Source organism: Aythya ferina, assembly GCF_964211825.1.
Source record: "Aythya ferina genome assembly, chromosome: Z".
Taxonomy (NCBI): domain Eukaryota; kingdom Metazoa; phylum Chordata; class Aves; order Anseriformes; family Anatidae; genus Aythya; species Aythya ferina.
Window position 1 is genome coordinate 50,259,261 of NC_140299.1, and position 22,590 is coordinate 50,281,850.

The 22,590-nt window shown below is 37.5% G+C and overlaps 1 long non-coding RNA gene across 2 annotated transcripts; it reads right to left on the minus strand.

Moving 5' to 3' along the window:
- Nucleotides 1–567: 567 nt before the first annotated feature.
- LOC311426805 lies at nucleotides 568–17,777 on the minus strand. Of its 2 annotated transcripts, XR_014687060.1 has the most exons (5): nucleotides 17,143–17,361; nucleotides 9,004–9,072; nucleotides 8,337–8,647; nucleotides 6,103–6,305; nucleotides 568–1,489 (listed from the first exon to the last, which is right to left on the minus strand). It is a non-coding gene; the product is annotated as an uncharacterized lncRNA (long non-coding RNA). The 2 variants fall into 2 exon arrangements; XR_014687059.1 differs by lacking the exons at nucleotides 9,004–9,072; nucleotides 17,143–17,361 and adding an exon at nucleotides 17,400–17,777.
- Nucleotides 17,778–22,590: the final 4,813 nt, after the last annotated feature.

The window sequence follows — 22,590 nt, forward strand, 5'->3', positions numbered from 1 at the left end:
GATAGTTAAAAGCTGTCATGTCATTTGTCTTTGCTTTTTTTTTTTTTTATTTGTCTTTGCTTTCATGTGTTGGGTCTTATCATACAGTATGCTACAGAGTAGTGGGAGGATTGCAATGTTCTCCTTAGGCAAAGAATCATCCCATAATGGTCTTGAGTTAGCATAAACACTTAAGGCATTATTAATCTTATTTAACAGACCTCTTAGGCATGTAAGTGTAGAGCAACTTCCTTGAACCTTCCTAAAGGCACAACTGTCTCTACACTTAAACTTCTCTTTAATCGTGCTGTGTTGCAGTGAGTTAAAGGGTACAGAAACTACCATTTTCTCCATCTCTTCAAAAATTTTATTGTGGATTCTTCTAATATTGGCTATCCTAAAAGCGTGAATACAATCTTTTGCATAGAGTGAGCACTGCTACAGATGAGGACATGTAATTATTTGTGGCAGTGATAGAGTTTAAGTCTAATGTAACAGGACATCAAGGGCTTTGATCTGATTTATTCCTGCTTTCTTTGAGACTAAGAACTTGTTTCTAGCAGAGAAATAGCAGAAAACAGAAAGAGGTTCAAAAGCAAGGGTGCTGGTAGTTTATTGGGTACTTTGCTGGAATAGATGAGGGTTAGAGACTTTCCGTCTTCCTTTAAGATAGCAGAGATCAAAAGTAATTACTGCAGTCCAGTCTTGTAAAGCACTTTCACATGTGTAGTTCCTTAAGAATGTAAATAGTTTAATTTGATGGAACTTGCATTCTTCAGATGACATAAATGCATAAGCACTTTGTTGGAATAAAGAAGATGTTGATTTGTCATGTTGACAAGAAGGGAAAGTTATGATCGTCTCAAACAGCAAAAATGCTAACCTCGCACTTTAGTCAACAATGGAAAAGTCATGGCAGTGTTTTACTTAAACTACACATCAAAGGATATTTATAACCTGAATATATTTTTAATTGCAGTAGGTTTCACTCCACGTAGCTCTTAGTATCATAACACTATTAAAAATCCCTAGTCAAGTTCCCATATGCTTTTAACTGTGATACAATTACGTTCAAAACCCAGTTACTCTTTGTTGTGGACAGCAAACAAGAACTTATTAGTAATGAAATAAACTCCAACGTTATGGTCTACTATGTTGAAAAAGGAAAAAAAAAAAAAATCCAGTACATAGTAATTATTCAATAGTAGTTAAAAAAATGAGTTGTCCTAACCTGTTTTTTCAAGAAAAATTGGGGAGATAAAAGGGGAGAGGAGTCCCAGTGTCCATGATTCAGTAACTGGGGAACTTAAACTAACTTCTTAAAAGCCAATTGCTTGTGGTCTCTTCCTGGTGGCAAACTGATTTCAAATGGAACTGGACCAAGCTCTTTCCTTAAATCATACAGGTTTATTTCCATATGCTGTTACAACCCTTGTTCGGTTCAGGCTGAGCTCTATGATTTTGTTGTGGTCAATTTCTTCCAGTCATTCTGCCAATGGCCACCAAATATCTGCCAAGAAATACAACAGAGAAAACAAGGCTGAAGTCAGGGTTAAGGAGAAAGGGTGAAGGTCTGACATTGCAGTGATACTGCAAGAACCTGACTGAGATGCAGGATCATCCAGCAGAGCATCGTTGCTGTCACCAGGAAGCAGTTGTTCACACACATACCATGCATATTAACACACTTAAATGAGATGTTAACTCTGACTTTTCTCCCTGTAGTTTGTAATAACTGCCTGCACCCACAAAGTTAACTTTGAAATCTCAGGATCCCCTTATGTTTACAGATGTATATAAAATGTTTGTAAGGTATCCTTACAGTCGGTATTTACCTGTGGTTGCTGTATGTGCTTGATTATTTTTTTTTTTCAATTTCAAAAAACAAATCATGTGGACTGTTTAAAACCAAGAACAAGTGTTTCATCATCCTGTTCTGTGGTCTTCTCCCAGCCACGTACAGCTTAGTTCTACTTTTTTTGCACTGCAAAGTGAGGCTTTCCCCTACTATCGGTGAAATTTCCACATTTACATAAATTAACACGCATCCTAATTGCAGTCTCAGGTAAGTGAGCTAAATAACACAGGCATTACTATAACTGCACAGAGATTATTTTCATTTCACAAAGTGTGGCAGGTATCTTTGGCCAACTATTCTCTTCCACCATCCTTCTTCCTTGCACTGGCAGAACCAAATAGTTAAAACTGTTACTTGATAAAGATTTACCAGTAAGCACATTGCTCAGTGTTTGCTCAGCTGTGGTGCTGGTTAACCTAAGACAGTCATTGTAATCTGTGGTCCAATACGAGGATATGGAAAAAGTTTCTTCGTTCTACTGATACAGCCAGAGATACTGCCCTTTTGCCTTTCCATTCTCAAATAAAAATCTCACATCCAGGTGAAGCGGCACTGCAAACTGGGCTAACTGGTCTTGCTGAACATGTAACACAGTGCTATGACTCTGCTTCAAGTCAGCCAACTATGCAGCTATTCAGCTATTAACAGATTTTCAGTACCTCCCCACAGTTTCCCACTCTCCAACAAAGTAAAATACTTATCTGATCAGTGCTTTCAGAAGAATCATGTTATTAAAGCACAGACATCTAGACCGTATATTGCAGACATCACAGAGACATGCATGCACTAAAGGAACCGATGTAATGCAATGATTCAGGCCTGGCTTCTGTGTAACTTACAGTTATGCAAAATTTTGAAAGTAGCAGGTGCCTGGTGTAACTCTGAAGTGCACCAATAGAGTGGAGTAGGCCATGCTAATAGACAGGGACCTATTTATTGCAGTAATTAAGTTGCATTTGCAGTACCTTCCGTGTCAAATGATGAAGGGCTGCAGGCTGGAGAAAGCTGTGTACTACACAGCCCCCCAAAAATCTAACAAAACCATTGTTATAAATCAACTGTCAGCAGAGCTACACATATGTGTAATGTAAGTGTTTTACAATAGCATGCCAGTATCTTCAAGCAACACAGAAAAGTCTTGGCAACTTCCTGATAGCCAAACCAGACGCTGCAGAATTTCATTGTTTCAGCACCGTAACTCTTCATACTTAACATGTCATGGAGTACAGCTCCACATCTGAAAACAAACAGAATTTCTTAAGCAAAGTATAGCATAATTGGGTGTGTGTGAGATACAGGGGAAGTACACACGCAAAACCTGAAACTCTAGTACAAATGTGTATCATGTATTTTTTTCTCAACTAAGCTTACTGCAAGCTGGAAGTTTGTTTTTCCCTCCCAAAGAGGTGCTTTTTATGGCAGGAAGAGATCTACATCTTAGCTATCTTCTGTAAAAACTTTGTAGAGATAAGGCTCTGTAGTTTTTGGCACAGCATAGATAAGCTACTTCAACCATTGATGGGAATACTGTGGTAGACATACTGTTGAAATTGCCAAGTTACACTGAAGTAAAAGTGATGAGGCTTTACCTCCAGAAAAGTCCTAGTGGATTTTAGCAACCCATTTTAATTATGTCAGCATAAGAAAAGTAATCAAAAATATGCTGTTCAATTGCATAGGCCTTCCTTTCCACTAGGAGCATGTTTATTTTGGAGTCAGGAGAGGATTCATTTATTTTGAAAGTATTTGGAAATAGTGTCATTCCAGACAGAATGTGGCCTAGTGCACTACCTATATATCTCTCTGCCTCATACACTTGCTTAATAGCCAGTGGCAGTAGAAAAGTATTAATTATATGTAGTGCTGCACATGTTTAATTAAATCATCTCCTGAGCACTTCTGCATGACTGACATTCTGGCAAAACAGTGGTATTCACACTCTACTAATTAAATCAAAAGACTCCAGTTAAAAAAAAAAAAAAAAAAAAAAAAAGAACTTGTTTGGAGAAATGAGCAAAGAACCAGAAATAAATGCTGACTTACTAATTACACAATAGACCATACGAACTTCATCAAGTAGAGGCAAATGTAGGACTCACTTTACTTCTTCATGAGAACCCTTTGCAGATATCAGTAAAAAATAAAAATAAATAATAATAATAATTCCTTTTTCTCCTACATCATCATGACCCAGCAATGAAAACAAATAGGTTAAATAGGTTGTAGGTTGTAAAGAAACTACACAGTCCAGGAGCTGTGCTGTAGGCCAGAGAAACTTGAACAAATTATTTCTCAGTAAGGCAGATAATTGTCCAGATCTTTTGCCAACGAATATACCAATATTTGTCTTCATATTTTCTTGCTTCTCTTAGCAACATAGATGGTTAACATGCTACAGGAGATAGTGCAATGGGTGGATAATCCCACTCATATAAACCTGATTACAGGACACATTCATTCCATACTTCATCACATTTGTGTTTTGGAAGTAGTTCATTTGCTTTCCTTTTGTTCTAAATGTGCTTAAAGTGGAGTAACAAAAGTGTGAACTGAGTATGAAGTTTTCACTCCCTTAATCAAAGTTTTAAAGAGTCAACCAACAGCTCTAAATGTCCTCTGATAACTGATTTTGACCAGAGCAGGCTGACAACTAACGTAGTTTGACAGAAGAGTTCCTAATATCTACACTGCTCCTTGTTCTTGTTAATACAGTAGTCTTTAATCTTTATTGTGTCTGTGAGAAAAATCTCAATAACTTTCTTCAGATAGGATCTTCTGTGAAGCTATTTTATTTGCGATTGCAGTGGCGGGTGTCCTGCCAATTAGGAGCGCATTACAGTAAATAAATCATAACCTTTTATTCCCTATTACCTGACACCTGATCACCTTTCCTGTTTCCTCATTGAACCATGCTACAGGTTCACAAGCTACTCGACACTCCTCTATACCACATATGTACAATTCTTTTTGATCAACCCTTTAATTTCTCTTTTTTTTTTTTTTTTTCTTTTTTCCTTTCTTATGTTTTGAGAACTTGTGGTCTTTGTTTTACTGTTCTCCCACTGCTCATCCTGTTTTTCTCAAGGTTCTACCTTATTTTGGAACAGTGAGGCTGTCCACTTACCTGCTTAGAATTTTTCCGTGTTATGACTACACAGCTACCTTTGAATACAGAAAATTAGTTCTTTACTGCAAAAACACAACTTAGTTTCTCATAACTCCTTCCTCTTCTTTTCCTACTTCTATTGTTGTTTTTGAAGTGTTTTGCACTTCCTCACTTTCTTAGCTTTTGAGTCTCTTTAGCATTAGGGTGCAATACTTCTCTTCAAATGCATTGAGGGATAATTGTTTCCATTCAAAGCTCCAATTTGCAAAAGATGGTATACAGGAATTAATACAAGGAATAAGCAAAAAAAACACACAATACCACTATTATTATAATACCAACAAACAGTTGCTTAAACCAATTCCAGTTAGGTAACCATTAAGTTAGTTTCTCTCAGATGTCTCTAACTTCCCAGGACATGTCATCTTGAGCTACTCTATGTAGGATCTTTCTTTCTGTGTGTGTGTGTGTGTTTTTCCCAAATATTTTTGAGATAAGTCAAATTTGTCCCATTTGATCTACATATGTACAGCAAGCAGTATTAATTACAGTGCACACTTCTCCTTATGAGGTTATTAATAAATCTAATACCATTTGATTCTTGAGTACTAGTTTTGCAATCTCCTTTTTCTTCCATCTAGACTGTGTTCTAGTTCTTCAATTATGGCTGCAATATGTAAAATAGCTTTTTCTAATTCATTCACCCCTAACCAAGGTATAAACCACCTTGCAAAACTGTGAAATACTAGAGGATTTTAATAGAGGATTATCTGGAGACCACTGTGTGTGGTCCCAGGGGGCTTTGGCTTTGCAGGTCTTCAATAGTAGTTAATTTGGAATTATTGCCTCCAGGGTGCAAGTTCCCTTCCATCCTAGGGGGCAACACCTTCCTGGCTTTATTGCCAGTAGCACCCCTTGCCATTCGGGACAGGCTATCCATTTACAGGATTCTCATGTTGTATCTGGTGTGCATAATGTACACTAGCATATGGTACAGTATGGATACGGTGCAGTATGAATACTGTACAAAATAATGCAAATCCCAGCCCTCTAAGTAGCACTTTCTTTTTTTTTTTTTTTTTTTTTTAAAAAAAAAAAAAAAAAAAAAAAACATGCCTTCCCCTGTTTTCCAAATAGACCACTGCACAAATTTTATTACCTGCTGGGTAGGTTTCCATGAGCTGCCACTAAATTCAGTTTATAAGTTAATGCCCAAAATTTCAGCCCATTTCCAGACTTCCTGGGATCTTCCCCTTTGGATACCAATGAAATGGGCTGTTAAATCCATCAGAGCTTCCAGCAGGAAAACCCTTGTCCACTTCCCTGTAAGATCAGCAGTAGGTTACTTGCACTAACCAGACCCTTTAAAAAGAGAAAAGATGTGGCATAAACACAGTGTTATTTAAGCATTACATTAAGAAATCAAATGTAAAGTCTGTTGTACATAAATGTGCTAAACAAAACAAAGCAATGCATTTCTAAGCACTTTTTCATTTTTCAAACTAAGATAAACAGCAAGCTCTCACACTGCTACTTGATGTAGTTGCTAGAAGTCTTTTTAACTTCACCATCCACAAGAAACATAAAGAAGCACAGTAGAGAAGCCTAACCTACATACAGGAGGGACTGAGAGAAGCAGACTGATAAGAAACTGAGAGCCGCATCTGATTAGCATATAAATTTTCACATGCAGTGCTCATAAATTTAATGCAAACAGATCAGATTGTTATTTATAGAATATTGAAACTGCATCAAGGTCTCTACAAATCACCTAGAAACAGCTTTCTGGATACAAGAAGGAGTTGTTCCTCTGAATGTAGTCTCTGAAAGTTCAGGCTTTCTACCTGTCATGACAGAAATGATGGAGGAGCAGCAACAGTGGAATTTGGGGCCTTTTGAGTCTGATAAAAGTAATTTTTCTTCATCTGGAAGTTTGCTGAGTTTGCTGAAATGACATTATTCCATGTCTGCATGAGCTCTGACAGCGAATCTGGCAAACAATATTTTAAATTCTGTCTTACATATTCTTCACTTTTATGGATAACACTCCTGACCTACGTCTTCTACTACATGCTGTGGCACACAGTGATATTTAAACCAAAAACAAATTGCTGTGTGGCACAAGAACAACAGCCACAAAGACAATCCGTCCTGAGGATATTTTAGCTGCCAGTTTTGCTTCTGATGTAAAACCAATCATTTGCATTTTTGATCTGCACAACTCTGGGAATCCTGTTACTGTTCTCCTTATTGAACATTCAGTGAAACATGTGAAGCTCATTTACTTGTATAACAAAAAAGGAATACGACTTCAGGACCTCAAAGGATTTTTAGATGTGACACAAGACCATGAAGGTCTTTTGCTCTACAAGCATATCAAAATGCCATTCCTCTCAGTCAGAACACTCTCTCCTCTCTGAAGTGAGAAATTCTGTGAAGAATGTCCTACTTTTACATCTCAGAACGGCAAACTTTCATTTAAGTTCTGAACAAATACCCCATAGAAATGAAAGAAGACGGTTACCAGCATTTTAGGAGGACAATAGAGTGGACTATTATAGTTTTCATTAAAGAGCCCTGACATGCAGACTTTGATCCTGTTCATACAGCAGCTTCTACATGACAGAATTTTATAAATGTATGCTACTGTCAAGTTATGCCAATATACTTTATTGCTGTGGCTTATCATCCAATAAATCCAGTTGAAGATTTCTATAGCGTTTGATCATTTCATTAGTGACGTCCACTGCAGAACAGTTGAGTGTATGCACAATTGTACAGAAGGAGAACCTTCAGATTATGTAGTAAAATGGAAACAAAAATTAATTACTTAGAGCTGCTGTACAGACATATAGCTAGTTTATTCTAAGTCTTGATATTAAATGTGAGCTAATAAAAACATCATAACCGTAAATTACGACGACTATACAAAAATACAAAATAATTCAGTTTTTCAAGTCTAAGTATTTAATATTTTAACAAATAGAATTAACATGATAATATGATACTTATGTGTATAATTCTACACTCTGAAGCAAAATAAATAAATAAATAAAATTGTTATTAAAGTTCTGAGGCTAAGACATATGGGGTTCTCATGAAAGAGTAAACTCGAGATTTTCATATTTGGGAGCCCTGAATGAGGCATCTAAAATATACTGTTCAGCACCAAAACATATACTGTAATTTTAAGTGCTGTACATTTGAAGCTGCCATTGATTTTTATGAGTTTGCATCATACTCTTAATGTTTCAGAACTCGGTTAACTTTGATTGTATGACATTATGTGCGACAATTCTCTCATCCTTTTGAAGGAGGAAGGCCTAATTTTGAAGTATTTCTAGTTTTATACTTGCTGATAGTCATGCATAGGTGAGAGATGTAATTACACACCTTATAAGGGTTATAATGTCTTTGGGAAAATTAATATGTTGCTGCAACTGAAGTGACTTCGGCCCTTCTCTAGCCTCATCTGTTATTCTATTCACTCTCTGTTGGTCTGTAGGCAGCCAGTTTTCCCATTCTGTGAATCTTTCCAGCCCTGAATGAGGTCTTCTCTTTATAAAGATAAGCAAGTATGAAGTGCTTGTGAATACATGATTCATCCTCTCCTCTTGAGACTTACTGAAAGCTTACGAGGCGTAGGGTTCTTCTGTTGTTGTTTGTATGTTTTAGAAATCTTCAAGTTATTTTCCACTGCAAAGCTGTGAATAAATGGTATATTTGAAGACATATTTCCACTGCACACCTGACCTTTAAAGACTCGTAATTTGTAAGAGGTTGTTTGTTTGAGAAAACAAACAAACAAACAAACAAACAAACAAAAGCTCTTTGCTCTTCTCATTTTGAGTTTAAATCATCTTCTTCAAAGTTAGTCCGCAGCAAATTTGAAAGAAGACTTAAGAACTAACTATTCAAACAACGGTATTTCATTTACTATGTGACTACTATTTATTTGGACTACTTAAAAGGTTTTACATGTTTCAAAGTATTTAACTAATTATTGTAAAATGAGAACTTTTTCCCTGATTTCCCCATTCTCCCCTCCTACTCTAATCACCTTTTGTTCTTTCCATTCCTGGGATCATTGAGGTTCCTAGAAGCCAAAGCAGGTTTCCACTTTTAAAGGCTATGACAGACAAAAATAAATGAGTGTAACTAGCAGGCAGTAAATCTTTGCAGGTGATAGATGAGATCCAAATGTGTGAGAAAAAAAAAAAGTCTCAGTCCTCTCATACAATGCCACTGCACCACATACACAATACATGATCTTTGAACACACATACAGTGAGAAAAGCAATAAGCATTTATTGTCATGATAAAACTTCAAAGCTTGTTTTGTACCAAACACTTTAACACTTGAGACTGTTTGAAGTATGCCAGTCTTTTATCGGCAAAGCTGATTCACAGAGTCATTACATTGATAGTGATACAGACTATAGCGGCCAGAAAAGGCTTCAGTTTTTGTAAATCTTCCTTTACAATGCTGGGACAATATGAGGATGTGTAAGCCTAGAAAGAAATGCCAGTTTGGAACCAGGTGCAACTTTGAATAGGTCTGGTAACTACTCGCTTTGCTATGAAGTAGCTATGTAAATTACTCAGCAATGAGAGGCTTCCAGTACCTTCCCCTGCTGAGAGCTCATGATAGCAGAGATGAATCTCACAATAAAGTGGTGGAGAGTTACAGGTCATTTATAATCCTATGAAGAGAAGGCGTACATCTTCATGGCATGTTAATAAATGATCCAAGAAGAGTGATACTGAAGTGACAGTTTTCTCTTTAATCCGTGGTTATTCAGGAGAGTAAAAATAAGCTATAAGGAAGTGCAAAAGGAAAACAGTGACAGGGCAATAAACCAGCAGAGGAAATTCTGAGAAGATAAATGCAAAGTAAGGCATGGGAAAAAAATAATCCTAAAATTACATGTACAGCAAGTGACTGCAAAAGCAGTAACGGTCAGGACTGGGACTGTAAATTTATGACATCTAATTATGTGAAAATGTTCTATTAGTTCTCAATAACAGAAAAGCAAAGCAGGGAACAGAACAGAAAATCTCATTGTTTTACCATACACAATGCAGTGTTACTATACCAATGGTTAGAACATTGTGTGGATTTGTTAAGATTTATGACATTACTCATCTTAAAAGTACATGGTAGAACCCCAAATCATGCAGAAATAGGCAAAAGGATGATCAAAAATATGGAACAATTTTCATGTGAAGATATATCAGATTGGAAAACAAATGTCTGAGAAGAATGTGACTCAAAACTAGAAAACCATGTCTTGAACAAAAAAGGCAAACAGAAGACGAGTATTTACTGTCTTTCCTAATACAAGAATGAATGTGCATCGAATGTAACTATGAAATACTTCGTCAAGAAGAAGTAGGGCTTTTGTTTCATTGTTTTTGTTGTTGTTTTACAGAGCATGTACTTAAGTTGTGGAACTCATCACCACATGATGCTCTGCATCCTCCCATAAAATTAGTCAAAAAAGGGTAGCCAGACTGATGGAAAAAATTCTCTCAAGGACTATTAAATGAAAGAAAAAAACGTATTTTATGGTGCATCTGAACAAATGACACTCCAAGTAGCAATTACTGGTAGCTGGGAAATACTGCAGAAATATGGCTACAAAATACTGTTATACTTTTCTCATGTATCACCACCAGTTGTGACTACTGAACACTGGGCACGAGGCTAAAAGAACCTATGATCTGATGGAGTGCAGCCATGTTTTGTCCTAACAGAGTGATGACAATGCCATTTAAGAGACAATGACTTTCGTACAGCTTTGCAATGTGGCAGACCAGAGATGCTCAGTGGCAGATCAGCTGAATTATTACAGCAATGAAGACATAACCCCTGAGAATTTGATGAATGCTTCATCCGAGAGCTCTCTCTAGACCAGAAAAAAGTAACTACTTACACATACAAGGTCATATGAGAACTTCAATAACAAAACAGTGATGTTATAAGATGCATGTTATATAACACTATTGTTTGATTTTAAATCAATTATAAATAACTGAAAGATAATGTCAACAGAATGGATGATGGTTCCAGAAGCTAACTGAATGCTATTATTGTTCTGTAATGTCATGAAACAATGGTATTCTGCTCTTAAGAAAATATCAAAATAGCCAATGCTAGCCTCCAGCAATGCAAAGGCAAAAACCTTGCACAAACTGTTCTGAAATGCCACAAAAGACTCTCACCACAATCTGAGTCAAACCAGGGACTTTTAATCCCAGCTTCCACAACTCTGATGTATTTTTAAGAGCAATGGTATTATAACACTAGAGATATTGGTCATAATCACTCATAAATCTGCTATTTCTAAGCAAGAAATTTGGAACAACAGGTGTGAAGCAGTAGCTAGAAGGTGTTGCTGAGAGGTCCAAAACATCAACACCATATGGAGTTCAGGGTTTTAACTTCAGACTAAATGTACCCTGGCTGTCTGGGTTTAATGATCACGTTGCATACATGTCTCTAAGCTGCACAAACTTACACCATTGTTAATTGAATCTGTCCATCCCAATTAGAAGGGGTGGGGGTTGCATCCTGAGAACAGATTAGATTTTAATTCCTTCTGAAAAGCATCTAAGATTTGTGCAAACCAGATCCACTTGTGAATCAAACCAATATGAGAGTGAGTACAGCTGGGGGATTCCCTTTACTACTGGCTCCATAGTTTACACTACGGCCCCAATCCAAAATACAAATTTGGATGTTAATTCTCCTATTAAGCAGCAATCAGAGTGCTGACTGTTTACACTGAGATTTTTTTTTAAACTGCTCATTAGACTAGTTAAGGAATTGTATTGATTAAGTAAACAGTTAAAGAACTGCACTGCTTTGCAGTTTCAGTTTTTTAACATCATGGAATTTAATTTAGAACATGCTTTTTCACATTTACACAGATTAAAAAGCTGAAACTTGGAACTACATTACTTTTAACAACTGCATAGCTATAACTAGAATTAGATATTCGACTAGATATCAGAGCTGGAATACTCAACCAGGTCAAGTGTTGACGAGGTTAAGTGTTGTCTAATGGTGGCTGTGATCACAGAATCAGCAGTGTGGCAGGAAAGGGAATAAGGATAAGACAAAGAAGAAATAATGGCTAGCAAATTTTTAGTTCTCAAATGAACAGCTGTTACAATATATGGAAGAAAACGAAAACACACCAGTGCTTTGGAACTTCATTACTGGGAAACAGCAGACCAGCTCCCGTCCAAGTGAATGATGAACAGTCACTGTCATACAAAGCTGCCTAATGATTGTTTTAAGTAAATCAAAAACAATACAGAAAAAGCCAGAATGACAATACACCTACCAAGGTTTAGATGTTCTTTACGTCAGATACATAACAAATGCTGTCAAAGAAGAAAAATACTAGGTACACATTTGCCCCTCCTTATTAGAGCAGCTGAAGAGCTACAGAGCAATTTTTCCAGAATAAGAAAGATTTCAAGGAAAGTAAATCAGTACAAAGACTATTTTAAAAATTCAACCTCTTTCTGCAGTATATTCTATCAGTAGAGAAGCTGAAAAAGCATCACAATGAATTACACAGATCACATGGCTGTGAAAACTATAAAACAACTGCATTTGGAGAGAGTAGGACAACTATGCAAATCATGGCAGAGAGAGGAAAATGAACAAGAAGTCTTAACATTTCAAATATTGGAAAAATATCCCTGGACATAATTAGGGAGATCATACTCAAAAGGTGGCATTGGCACTCCTAGTTAAACCCTCCTGTAATTACCTTTGGAGTGTGATATTTTCTCTCCATAGAGCAAAGATATTAATACATACGTAGAACACTTAGAAGTCAAGTAATGAAAATTATTGCAAAATTGCTATGATGCAAGGAAACACAATAGCTTCAGCCTATGTTTTCAGAAATATCTGCAATGCTTAGCGACTCGCACTTTCAGATGGTAGCTGTTCAGCTCGTCTTCAGATCAAAAAGGGGATGACAGCATATAGTCAGATTCTTCTCACCATTTAATTTTATGTCACATTGCTTGTTCTGAATTTTCTAGTACTTCTAGTGATTTATCCAGTGAGGAAGGAGTCCCCTTCATACCCTATATGACATGTCTACTTCTTGGCCTTTGTTCTCCTGCTTTTTTTTTTCTTTTTCTTTATAACTCAACAAAGTTATGAAAAACCACTTTGCTTCCTGAGGATATTGCTGTACTTACAGGCAAGGAAGAAAGGCTTGCTTGCTTGCTTGCTTATTATTACTATTATTTTCTTTCTGAACTGCCAACTCCCCATACATAAAACTGAGAATATTGAAAATTCTAGCAATTTTGAATGTGTATTTCTTCTTGTCTTTAGCTTTGGAGAGAATGCTGGCTTGCTTGGGGGAAAGACGTTTACTATGTGGCATTCACTACTAAAAAGATAGTCAGGACTGCTGGATGAAAATGGAACTATAAATAGCCGTCCTTGCAGAAAAGATAGGACTTCATGTACCAAATTCTGCTCTTTTCTACACCATATGACTCTTGAGTTATTAGACTGATTTCCTTGGCATTCCTCCAAGCTTAAACTGATGCAGCCTGAGCACATTTCACCTCACAAAAATTAAAAGGATTTATTTAAATATATGAATCCATGGGATGCATATTCTTTGAATGCACTATTATTTTCCATACCCATTTATGTCAAATTTGGAGAAATATATAACCTGTGAAACCTATGGCATTATAACTTTTCAATAAGGCACATTTGAAAGACTTTGTACTATCAGCTGTAATACTGCAGGTCTTCATGACAAATTGGACTTGCATTTGTTGAATATCAAAGGGTGACAATAGGCCAGATACTTAATGGCAATAGCATAGTATCTCTTGAGATCTCTTCAAACCCCATATTGCACTTCATTTTTATCTGTTAGAAAGTTTTGTTAAAAAAAAAAAAAAAAAGATAATGAAGAAGGGAGGAAGTGGTGGAGGAAACTCTTCAACTCTTTTTTAATTCCTGAAGTGCTTTTAATGACATGGAAATTTTTTCCATCTGCCCCTTTAACGGCTAAAGGCTGCTGTAGTAAATGAACCTCTCTCAAATTCTCTCTTATATGCATGTGGTTTTTGTATGTATAGTTCTAGTTGTGGTGTGTGTTAATGTAAGTCATGTTCCTATGCTTCTTCTCAGACTCTCCAATTGCTGTGATTAAATCAGTTCTCTGAAGTTTCCTTTTTATTGTAATCAAATGAGCAGCACTTCTTTGTTCGTAGGAAGAGGTATGTTTACTTTTTAGTTTTATTATGTTGCTAAGCTAAAAAGAGAGTACCTTGCCCATTCTATTCTGCAGGTAGGAAGCTATATTTTATCTCAGTTTTTAAAGAAATTGCTGTTCATTTTTACTTCATTGTTTAACAAAAATTAACTGAAAAGGCTTAATGCTGCTGTGAATCTAAGGACACAATTTTACAAAGCAATAAACCAGTTAAACTTAATTGCCTACCTTTTTGTTTCAAAGCAAGCTGCCTCCATCCTTAGACTTAGATTCAGCATACTGTTAAGTTTTCAGTACAATGGGCCTGATTTAGTCCTCATTAATGTCAGCACTAATGGCAAGTCAATAGCAATGAAAAAAATACTACAATTCTGCAGAAAACAGCTGCTTTAGCAAGACTATCCATATGGATAAATATATATTTATTCATAGGTATGCCCCAAAAGGCCTACTCTATTACTGTAGCTTAAATGGTTTGAAAAATTTTCATGTTTACATACACTTTATTTCATTAAAAAAAAAATCAAGCTAACTTGATCTTCAAACTGTTTCCATGAAACTGTCAGTTCTCTTAATCTCCTTATACACTGGAAAGACAAAACAGGTACTGACTTCTTATTGATTGATCACTTTTTTTTGAGTACACATTTCATATCAAAATTAAACTATATCCTTGTCATGGCACAACTCCTTTGTTAAAATTTAATGAACATACAAGATATTTCTTGAAACTTGTAATTCTAAAATTCCTTTGCACTCTGTGTAGATTTCATTTTGAGCTGCTTTCTACTTTAAAAGATTCCCAGAGACTTTTAAATACTATTGTAGCTTTACAGATGGGTAAACTGAAGTCAGAGTTGCTAAAACATAAATAATAGTCAGAAGAGCAACAACTAGAACATACTAGGCTTGACTACCAGGCTTCTCCTCAAACTAGAGAGAACAATGCAAAGAACAGGATAAAGATGACAAGCCATAACAAAAAGGGAGAAAATTATCTGAATGGGATCAGTAGCAGCACTATTGACTGGCTAGATTTTATTGCACATACACAGCCAGAAAGCAACTTGTTTAGTGAATGAGTTTATCAAACAGACAGAACAATCCATTGTGATACGTCTTGACTGTTAGTGGTGGTGGCAGTTCAGCTGAACCTTACAGAGTAATTAGCTAAGGATAAATTAATCTGTTCTCAAACGTGGCCTGCTGATCTTCCCCAGGTTGTAAGCTCTGCTTAAAAGCATGGCTTCTCTATTTTCTCTCTCTTTTTCCTCTTTCTAATGTTTAACTTAGTCTACCTTGGACCTTGTGTAAATACTTGCATCTGCAGCTATGAAATATTACTTGCACGTTTTAAAAGAGTTTTCCTGAGTAAAAACAAACAAAAAAAAAGCTGTATGTGTTGGATTAATGTCATACCATTTTCTAGTTAACACTGGATCTTTAGATTATCTGTGCAAATGTTCTGCAGGAAATATCACATAGCTGGTCTCAAGGAAGACAAATATTTAGTTTTTGCAATACTGTCCTTGAATGACTACATGTACCTTAGGCAAAAAGGATTTGGCACAAATCTCTCTATTTTTCTTTAGCCACCATAAATGAGGTTTGTTCACAGAGCTTGTGGTTTTTCAAACTTGGGATCTTGGTTCTTTTAAACTATTCCAGAATGTACCTAGTTTCTGGCATTTATTACTTTTCCAAATATTTCACAGATTCTGCTTTAATGGTAGTTATTTCCAAACACTTGGTCTCATAGTTCTGTCCTTATTAGAGATATCAGGCTAAAATGTAATCAATATTTTACATTTCTGCAAAGCATCTTTTAAAAGAAAGGAATAAACTGAAAACTATCTTCAGAATACTTATTTTCATTTAAATTTCATTGAAATCAATTCCCATTAATTCAAACCAGAAATGAGGCAGTTCTCTACAAAGAACTAATATATACTAGGCACCCGCTATCCCACATAGACCTTCATTAAAATTTAAGGTTTATTTGAACTGCAAAACATTTGAGTTGATTTTTTTTTTTCCATGAGTTATATTGTGCATCTGATAAAAATCTAATTTTCAAGAAAGCTCTTCTTCATACTCAGATTTACAGCCATTTGAGACAGAAAGAATTCACACCATGCTGGGAATCTTCTAATTGTTTGCAGCAATTAGATATTGTTTGTACCTACAGAGACTGTCACCGGGCATCTATATGAAGTTCAATATGGCAGCAATTGTTTTTACCTTGAATTAGTTGATTGCAAAAGCAGCTCTCCATTACCTCAGGAAACATCCTGTCAGCTAAGGTATAAATGCAGATCCCTTTGCTCATCAACAAAGCTGAGGCTTTGTGCAGCTGCAGAAGGAACCACTTCTGGAGCTCTCTGTGGATTCATTCTTGAACAAAAACAACTGCAAGCAGGTATGATGCAGAATAGCACAGCCATCACCATCCAAGCAACATCAAAACACTATAATTTTCACCATGTTAAGCCTTCCTTTTAGGATTCTGAAGTGCTACCTTTTAAGTTTACTGTAGACTTTGATTTTGCTTGTTTATTTATTTGTTTGTTTGTTTTTATTCATATCATCACCATATAGATTTTGTTCTGAAGATGGTGCTGCTGGAGACCAACAGCGTGTTTCCCCTCGTGTAGTATGAACAGGCATAAGAAGCTGTGAACACAGAGGTGTGAAACTTAATAAATTTGTTCTTGGGTATTCAAGCAAATTTTCACCATTTGTCACATGGTGGAAGCTCCAATGCAATTTCTAAATATGGTCTTCTATAATTAAATGGAAACATGTGGTATGCATAACCTGCTGGAGGTGCATGTCCTGCTCTGTGCCTGATGGACAAAGGATGTAGTATTAGCTAGAGGACATCAGTTTTTACTGACACATTTCACACCTTGGGATGAAGTTTATACCTGGGGGTGAGGCCACAGCACCAGCGTGTCCCCAGACGCCAGCATGAGTGCCAGCACCAAGCCAGGAGTGGAGCCCTGGCCCTGCCTCCAACTGTGCCACTGCACCTCACCCTCAGGCCAAGCACTCTCCCTCCTGCCCCACCCCGAACTCATTTCAATCTGTTAAGGCATACACTGGAGCAAGTTGCCCCTTAAGACCCATGTGACTTGAACAGAAAGGAAACAGAAGTAAAAGAACTGTAAACAAATACTCTCACCCTGACTCCATGGTCATGTCCTTTCTCCCAGGCTGGTTCCAGTTCACCAGCTCAGGGGCTGGCTGGCTTGCAGCAGACTGGGTGCTGCCCCAGCCAGGCTTCCGTGTCCGTCTCCTTTCCCTTCTGAGGCACCTGGCTGTGTACCTGTTTTCTCCTCTCTCCCATGGGCTGGCAAGCTTTGCTGCTCCAGAGGGCTCACTCCTCACTTGGTCATTTCCTTGCACCACTCCCCCCATCACCCACACAATCCTCTGCACAATTGCCTGGGAAAGGCTCAGTGCTCCTTCTGGATCCTCATGTCCTTCCAGCAAGGACAAGGTGAGCCCGCAGCCTCTTATGCTGCCAAGCTACACCCTTGCAAAGGAACACATGCAATAAATGGCAAACAAACAACACATAAACGGGTATGGCCTTTCACAGCTGGTAACTACTGAAATTGCAGCCCTGAGGGAGTGGTAGCAACACTGAGGGGAGAGAGGTGCCCAGTGGGGGCAAATAATCCCGAGGCTGTCACAAAACTGCTACCACATGCCACCTCATCTGGGGCCTGGGCCCAGAGACTGCATGCCACCAGCCCCACTGCCAGCAGCAGCTTTTCCACAGCCTTCGCTTTCAGGTAGGGCAGAGCCCTCTGCACCACCTGGTGGAATGGGAAAGACTGAGAGAGGTCTTGTGGATGATTGTTCGGCTTTCTTTAAAATTTCTGCCATTCGAGAGGAGTTAGTCCTTTGGGAGCTTTCCTGTGTTGCTGGATGCATCCCGAGACATGTAGTTGATTTTGCTCACTGCTTTTGGTATGAGATAGATGCTGCAATAGTTTCCTGTTCCCTTGAGCAGCATACAGAAGTCTGACATAATGCTTTTATGAAAGCTGAAAATTAAATGAAAACTGGTTTGTACTAGTGAGTTTCAGGCTTGGCAGCTTAGCTTGGTGCTGGTGGTGTAGCTGCCTGCATGACCACTCAGTATCTTAAAATTCTCTACCTTTTTATTAACAGCTTCCCATAGTCTATTAACAGCTTCCTATTAAGGCATCTGGTAAGGCTGTGGTCAGCTGCGAGACTGGTTTTCTCTGAAGTTTGTGAGTTTGGTCTGACAGCCGTGTTTGATTAATGGCAGCCCAATGTCACTGAACACAGAAGGGCCAGAAAAGGCAACATGCTCCTTTGGCTCACAGTTGACTGATGAACCAGAAAAAGCTGCAGTGAATGTGATTTTTTCTTTTACACAGCACTTGCAATCAAATCTTTGTCCATGCATATCAACTTAAAGCAGCAGGTTGGGCAGTTAATAAAACTTCACGTAAGAGGAGGGATGGGGAGAGAAAAGAGCACACTGCCTTGGGTTGTTTGGCCTGCATAGCTACTGCCAAGCTGCTCTCATGTATCACTCAAGACAAGTTAACTGGGATATTAAATACAATCAACAAGCAAGAACTAGGTCATCTGTTACTTAGGATATTTTACTATAATGTTTCTGAGATAAAATGAGTATTAATGCTAAAATATATTTAGACATTTGGTTTATTTAGGAATATTTATGTGTTTAAAAATAAAATCATCATGGGACCATGGGATAACAGGCTGATAGGGTAATTCAGGCTGGGAGGGAGCCTTGGAGGTCTCTGATCCAATGTCCAGCTCACAGCATGTTCAGCTGTGGGGTCAGACCTGGTGACTTAGGGCTTTGTCTGTCTGGGAAGTGCTACCCTTTGAGGAGGGCAGCCTTCATGATTCTGAGGGGGCCTTCATGATTCCCTGGGGCAGCCTGTGCCACTGTTTGCCTCTCTTTCTGGTGGAAAAGTTTCCTTACAGCCAGTCTTAACCTTTCTTGGACCTGCTGCCATGCCTAGCTGAGCTCTCCTGCAGGGCCCCATAGGCAGTGCAGCTGCAGTTAGGTGCTGCCAGAGCCAGCTCTTCTCCAGACTGAACCAGCCCTGGTCCCTCTGCCTGCATTCACACAGGAGGTCCTGCAGCCCCAGCCATCTCTCTCAGTGGTCCTCTGCCAAACTTGTTCCAGTTTATGTCTTTCCTGCACTGGAGGGCACTGAACAGGATGCAGTATCTTGATGTGGTCTAATGCGGGCTGAAGGGAGCGGGAGTCTCATCCGTTGACTGACTGGTGGCATTCCTGTTCATACGGCTCAGGACGTGGCTGGCCTTTGCACTGTCCGGAGCACAGTGCTGGGTCATGCTTGGCTTGCTGCACACCCTGACCCTCAGGAACTTTTCATAAGAGCTGCTCCTCAGTCTGGCAGTTTACAGCCTGTGCCTCTGCAAGATGTTGTTCAATCCCAGGGTAGCACTTTCCATCCTGTTCTGGTTGAATTTCATGAGGTTCCTGTTGGCCCATTTCTCCAACTTGTTTACATCTTTTTAGGTGGCAGCCCTGCCCCAGAGCATATTGATCAACACCCCCAGTTTGATGTCACCTAATGATAAATTACAGCAATCAGTTTCATTTTTAAATTGTCCTTTTTATTCTTGTTTTTCAAAACATGCCTGGGCAAAACAACCTGTGCAGGGGACTTGTATAGGATTTTTCATTTATCTGTTAGTGGGACAAATTGCTTTTATGGCTATTACTAGCTAACAAAATAAAGCTGCCCTTGCTGTAAGAGGATCCTAACAACATTTAATAAAGTTTATGACTTAAGATATGTATTAGCCTCCTAGAATTGAGCTTTGATTCACAAAAGCACAGACACCATTTTGGATTCAATTTTGCATGTTTCCTTAAGTTTAAAATAAATCTTTGTGCTACAGTAAGACAAACATATCAATGTCATCTCTGTTTAAAAGGTTTTAAATTGATAATACAATCCAGGGAAAATATTAGAACAAATAATTGACCTCTACATAAAAAAAAAAAAATAAAAAAATAAAAAGGAAGAAATGTTTGCATTTCTTGGCTTATGAACATAAAGTTGCTCAGAAGTGGGAGAAGGACTATATTTTGCCACAATTGCCTTCTTCCTTTAATTTTTCAGATGTCACTATAGCTTAATGTGATTAACTGTTTAATATAGCCCCTGTAGTCTGCATGAGTAGATGTCCTCAAACACTGAAGAAAGACCCCACCAGTAAAGAACAAAGAGGAACATCTGTGTATCAAGTTCCTTTTTATTTTCTTCATTTGTTGGCAGAAAAAAAAAAAAAAAAAAAAAAAAAAAAAAAAAAAAAAAAAAAAAAAAAAAAAAAGGGGACCTGTACTGTCTTCAAAATCAGATAAAGAGAAAGCTTCAGGCAAGTCTGGGAGATGTTATACCACATGTAGGGAGTGGATGACTTTTGAGACAAAGCGAAATCCCAGCTAAACCATACAGAGTTCACAAATCTCTTGCAGGGTTCAGTTATGCTAGTAACTACCGATGCTGCTGGGAGTGTAACTAATAAAAGAATTTTAACAATACAGGCTGAGCCCCTCTATAGAACAAGTATTTCCAGATACAGAAGTATGCAGAGTTGGTCAGACTAGGTTACGTGCTATGTCTAATTTAGGAAAAGAGCAAAAAAGGACTTCTTGCCCTTTCTCCCCCTTCTTTTCTTCTTCCCCAGCTTTTTACCTCAGCAAATTGCTTTTAATTTCCTAGAAGTTTCAGAATAAAATGCTTTGACAGAAGGAAAGCTGAAGTACAATCTATTCAAAGTCTGTTGTGCTAGGCACTGTTTCCATAAATTGTATTGATGGCTCAATATTGGCTGCATTTTGGCTGGGGACTGAACAAGCCAGCAAGTGATTTCAAAAATAATTTTAGTAGTTGTAGAAAAGTCTTCTAGCATCTTATTTATGCCTTTTGAGAGTGATAATAAAACTTTTAACCACTCCAGCTGGATGTCCCCATCACAAATCCCAAATATCACATTCCATATGATATCAGGATCTAGAAACAAAAACAGTCAAGACAAGATCCTCTGTACATGAATAATCCTTCCACTGGGATTGTTTTCAAATAGATTGCTTTTTTTTTTTTTTTTTTTTTTTTAATTGCAGCATATGTTATGTTATTTATATGATATTAAATGAAAAGGCTGTTACTGCCTGTTAACTTTCCATTTTAACACCTCCACAGCCCTCTCTGCTAAACATTTTTCTCCCATGGTGGTCTTGTTTTTATTTTAAATGTTATCTCTTATGAGTCAAAATCTCTATACTGTTCTCATTATGGAAAACATTTTTCCATAATGTAATATTTTCATAACTATTTTTCATAGTGACCATGGCAAATTTGCACAATATCCTCAAGTATACTGTATCTCCTATGTTAGTTCTACTTAAATTGTACTAATTTGCCCACATGGAAACAAGGCCATCTCTTGCCTTGGGCACTAAACTTATCCTTTCCTAATTTTGTATTGAGACAAAAGGTGCCAGTGCTTGAGAACATTAATATTTCTAGTAAAAGAAGATTTGATAGTACAAATCTCTATCACACATTACATTATGTTGCATCAGCCAACCTAGAGAAACTCTTCCAGTGTGCAGCTGCGTACTATGTGAAATGGCATGCTCAGCACGAAATATTGTCTGCCATTTTTTTTCAGGTCAAAAAATACTTGATATCCTTTCTTCATCCTGTATCTTCTTGTTCTGTGTCTTAAAACCTAACAGTTCTTACATATCTTCTGCTATCACTTCAGTTTTGTAAGCTGAGCATGGGATTCTTTTCTCTTAACTTGAGCCATATGAGCTGCCTGGTTTAAAATCAATCTTTAATTCTGCCTCTGCTTGAGATCAGTGACAACAGTTCCTGGACACCTAAAGTAGAAAAAAATGAGTAGATGTTAGGCTCCATCAGTGTCTTTCCATTGGCTAGAGATGGAGCCTACTGAGGAAATGTGAACTCTAACATATATCTTTATGGCAGCAAAACTTGGGTGAGATTATATTAATTTCTCAGTGGGTTAATCAGTTTCTTGGTATAGAAGAACTTTATTCAGATTTACTGTTTTCTTAGATTTTATGAACCTTGTTTTGTATACCTTTTATTTTTATTTATTTATTTATTTTTTTTTTCATAGACTACTAAATGAAGTTAAACTTACTGGCTAAAACTCATACAGATGGAAGAAGTAGGTATCTGGCAGATATTCTTTGTCATTCACTTCTATGACTCACATCTTCTGTGGCTTGCATTTTAGTCTATGTTTGGGCCATGCATTTACATGTTAATACAGCTATAATACTTGTA